We start from the raw sequence: 4,961 nt of genomic DNA, 5'->3' as shown, positions 1-4,961 counted from the left end.
ATTCTATAGGCCATTTTACTGCTTCTGTATCCCCAAAATTTGCTGAAAGTTGAAACCATTTGTACAACACATTCTTGAAACCAAAAAATGTTGTAAGACATCATCTGAATCTCTTTCTAATATGTCTACATCCACCTAGCAGTAACTAATTGTTAACCTAGAAGAGAAACAACCATTTGATGCTTGGACTTCTTTTATTTTCATTGACAGGATGCATTGCAGTTGGATATGATGCCATATTCAGAAATGGGTTCAGGGTAGGAGAAGAAAATCCCATGGGAAGGGTCACTAAAATCTACTAGATTTCTTCCAAAGGGAACCAAGAATGGTGACCTATATACTAAGCATGAATCTAACTTGAGCCCAACAACGATGACACAGAGCCCTTATTATGATTTTTAGTTGGATGACAAATGGTTGATTGATCCAAATCTTCTCTTTGTAGGGCCAAAAATTGGAGAGGGTGCTCACACAAAATTATATGAGGGAAAGTGTGTTTTCCTTGTTCCTGAGTTTTTTTTAAATCTTCAAAGCCAACAGCCCTCCCGCTTCTACTAACATAATGATTATGTTAAATAGTTGATTGATTCCTGGACGATTAAGTTTACCTGCTTGGTCTTTCCTTCCCTCCTCTGTATGGTATATGCTGTATAGCTTATGTATGTGAGAATATTGAATAGTAACAAGAATAATATCAATAAGATATGCATTTTGGAATAGTTTGGATGACTATTAAATATCTATCCATGGGGGTAGATTCCGTCTTCGAATGTCGTGAAGCATCCCGGGTTATCTTGGTTGAAAAAAAATATATACATATTTCTTTGTGGAATCATCCAACTTCTTGGATAATTTGATTAACCCTTATATCTGGATTAATGACAGGTCGGATAACCATCCAGTAACTCCAAAGAAGCTAATTGTGGGAGTAGATCCCACAACCTTCCTTTGGTACCATCACCTTTTACAAAGTGTGTCGGCTAATTGAGCTAACTGAGATAGTCGATGTATACAATTGTTAATCAATTTTAGGTTTTATACATGCTGAAATTTAATTCAAGTATAGATGAACTTATAGGTTTATATGTATGTGTGTGTATATAGCTCATAGGGCTGCCTGAATCTGAATTTAGTATTTAGTAGCATTTTGCTAGTATATGTTGTGCTTATTTTGCAAAAGTTTCTTGTGTCATAGAAAATGTTACAAAGTGTCATACTGATAAGCTTGTAAGGTTGAATACCAAAAAGAGGAAAATGACATTCAATCCTATGAATGCAAGAGATATGCATTCATACTATAAACAATTTTATTTAGTATGGTATTTGATGTTTCATGAGGCACTTTTAAAGCTTGTGCAGGGCATTTGAGTTTCCAAGGGAGTATGACAATGCTTGTCTTCAAATGAGATTATCTTACATCCTAGTTGCACACTTGTTCCTTTTCCTTGTGCAATGGACTTATTGCAACCTCACAGGTTCTTTGGGTTTGCTATGCATATTGATATACAAAGCTGGTCTATCCTGCATATTTTCGACTACAAAGTCTATCTATAGACACTTATGGATTTTTTTTTCCATGGGAGGGTAGAAAATATTTTAAAGATTATCTTTTACCTATGGTTCTCTTCCAAAATTTAGCTCCATGTTTAAGCTATGATAATGTAACAAAGGATGCATTTTGTAGGTGTATGTAGATGTACCACAACAATGTCTACTCATGAGAGAAAAAATAGCCTTAGAGACTTTTATGGTATATTATCATTATGAACTTGTCTTCATATGAAATGTGTCATTTGCTTTCTCATTTCCTCCCCATTTACATACATTTATAAAAATATATTTCATGCAAGTCTCTTTTTGGCTTTGGATTTGTTCATGGAAGATGCCTTACTATACATTTGTCTTCACAACTGTGATATTTCCTTCTTTACTACAACTTCATGGAGGGATGACTAAGATGGAATATCAGAAACATAAAGTAGTATGCACAGATAGATATAAGGAAAAAGGTTGATAAAGAGAGGGTACAACTATATGGCATTGATTTGGAGCGGGAAGAAGAATGTCGAATTTGTGTGGAGACCAACAGTAAGATTGTCTAGCCAAATTGCAGTCATGCCATGTGCATGAAATGCTACTGTGAATGGTAAGGGACTCTTGGTTTCCTATTTGTATGTTTGATTTTATTTTTCATGTGTTTAGCTAGTTCCAAAGATAGAACTGAGATTCAAATAAAAATCAAAGTTTCATTGATTTGAAGACATGCATGATCACAATCATGTCCTTTTTGTTGTGATAACTCGAAGAAAGTAAATTTAAGGGATTTGTGGATATTAAATGATAATGGAGAGGTCATTGACATGGCAATATTAACGAGCGAAAACTTAAGAAGATTATTTCTTTATGTTGAGAAATTACCACTCTTAGTTCTAGAGAGTGTGTTTGATGTTTATGATGCTCATTATGATTCTCACACCAAGTGAATATTCTAAAAGCTTGTTGTTGAATAGGTTGTGAATGACATCTTCTCTTCCTTAACGAGGGAAAACTTAAGAAGACTGTTTCTTTATTTTGAGAAATTACCACTCTTAGTTCCAAAGAGTGTGCTGGATGTTTATGATGCTCATTATGATTCTCACATCAAGTGAATATTCTGAAAGCTTGTTGTTGAACATGTCATGAATGACATTTTATCTTCTTTATACCCGTATATGTTATTTGATATCACATTAGTTACCTTTCATCAAAATATGAATCATCTTTGTCTTTTGAATTACATGGTTCCTACTCCCTTGTTGATTGCAAGAGGCAAACATGGAACGAAAGAAAGGTAAACATTTTTTGAATCCTGCTGGCTCATAGCTTGTAGAACCACGATAGTGTAGAAATAGACCCATATACTTGAACATTTCATTTGAACTTGAGACTAAGTCTATATCTAGAAAATATGGGAAACAACTTGTAAGTTCTATGGTATCTTCTGCATTCTGTTTTGTATGGTTGGAACTGAAATTTCTTTTCCTGTGCAGGGTTATTTTCATTTGCTGGAAGTTGACAAATCTCATTTGGCTTGCTTTTCGTATTAATTTTTCTATTCACATGTAACTGATCACTTCCCACAAATTGAACACCATTGTGGGAACCTTGTATGAACAATACCTATTTGTGTGTTAATTCCTTGTTACTCATGCATGTTTGTTCTACTCTTTAGATTTGCAGATGACTCATGCATAACTTTGAAAGATTACCAAAGCAACTCGTATAATACCACTTTGAATTCAACTCTTCCTTGTATTGATTTGCAAGCAACAGATTCTAGATTCCAACCTTATAGAGGCTCAGGAAAAAGTGCAACTTATGATAGGCCAGGTATGGTTAATTCTAAGTTGATCAATAAGGTGTGAACCTCTTAAGCCATGGTAAGAAAGTGATTCTCTAATAAATACAGAGTCATAGTTGAGCCTTATGACTACCTATCAGCTTAATCTTGCAGATTTATATAAATGGAGATGTGTAATTACATTATTTGAGAACATGTGAATCCACAGAGATGATTAAATGTAGAAATCAACAATGGTCGAACTATCTGAGGTATATTAAACACATGTTCCTGCAAGCATAAGTGAAGCCACCATCCACCACAAAATTATGACCGCTGATGAACCCTCCTTCTTCATTGGCAAAAAATAGAGCTGCTAGAGCATTGTCATCAACAATAACACTTCTCCCCTACAAAATACTTCCACCCAAAGCAACAATCTCACTCACCTCCTTCGTAGTCATGTCATCTCTGATGATTTTCCTGTAGGACGCCACCAACATCTTAGATGGGATGCCATGGGTAGATATATAGTTCACACAGATCCCATGCTCGCCCAATTTGCAGGCTGAGCCCTTCACCAGTGCAATGGCATCCTCAGTAAGGGTATAAACATGGAATACCAAGCGTCCCATTAGGGACACCGAACTTGAAGTGCAACGAATGGATCCTCTAATCTTGGTTGCTAGCATCGCCCTTGCTGCGTGTATGATGCCATGGAAGACCCCTTTCACATTTATCGTTATTACCACATTAACCTTATTCATGTTCAGCTCTAGGATGCTTCCAGTGGGGCCTAGGATGCCTACATTGTTGAAAATTATGTTAAGGTGGCCGTATGAGTTGAGTACCTCATCCACTGCTACTGCCAAGTCATCTTCTTTAGAGACAACACAATGTATTTAAATGGAAGAGGGAATGGTTTCTTGGCACATTTTATTTCCCACATTGTCCAAGATGTCTGCCACAATCACCTTTGCTCCGTTCTCTACAAATATTCTTGCAGTGGTTTCCCAATTTCCTTTTGCTCTACCTGTTATTATGACACCTTGCCTTTCAACCATCATATAGTATAAATTTCCAACTGGTGTATTTTATCAATGCGAGAGTTCCATGATAAAAATAAATGTCAAACATTGTACTTTGAAATCAAATAGTCGTTTTGCTTGAAAAGTAATCTTACACAAAATTTTGAAGGTATTCACAAAAAATGGAAACATTGATACTGCTAAAACATTATGTTAGGGTATTTTATTTTTGATTTTTTTTTTTTAAATTCTTTGAGAGGGATTCATCGGGGCAACGGAAAATGCACTTTCCTTCAGAGGCCAAATCCAACTTAAAGCACTCGAAAATCAGTTGAAATGGATGTTGTTTGAGTGTCATCCATCCATTTATAGTTGTCAAAACCTTAGGTATATGAAATACTCTATCTCAATAGTTGGATTTTAGAGTCTTATTATAATGCAACATTGAATTATGTAAAAAATAGGGTATGTGAAGGTTAAGATGAGCAACTGAGATGTGCAGATCCAACTGTATGCATGGGAAACCTTAGAGGAGAATCTACTAACTATTTCTTTGAGAAGGATGAAGGTTAGGCTGAGAAACTGAAATGTACCTAGGTGAATTGTGATATGTA

The 4,961-nt window shown here is 35.5% G+C and overlaps 2 pseudogenes; one reads left to right on the top strand and one right to left on the bottom strand.

Annotated features, from left to right (window-relative positions):
- The first annotated feature begins 246 nt into the window (after positions 1–246).
- On the top strand, positions 247–2,483 carry LOC149207443 (E3 ubiquitin-protein ligase AIRP2-like; annotated as a pseudogene).
- A 1,246-nt stretch (positions 2,484–3,729) lies between these two features.
- On the bottom strand, positions 3,730–4,086 carry LOC149207442 (short-chain dehydrogenase reductase ATA1 pseudogene; annotated as a pseudogene).
- Positions 4,087–4,961: the final 875 nt, after the last annotated feature.

The sequence above is a fragment of the Pinus tabuliformis genome, chromosome 1_2 (assembly GCF_031772625.1).
Source record: "Pinus tabuliformis cultivar Carrire ecotype Pingquan chromosome 1_2, CPIR1, whole genome shotgun sequence".
In the NCBI taxonomy this organism is placed as follows: domain Eukaryota; kingdom Viridiplantae; phylum Streptophyta; class Pinopsida; order Pinales; family Pinaceae; genus Pinus; species Pinus tabuliformis.
This window is presented reverse-complemented; position numbering and strand designations above follow the sequence as displayed.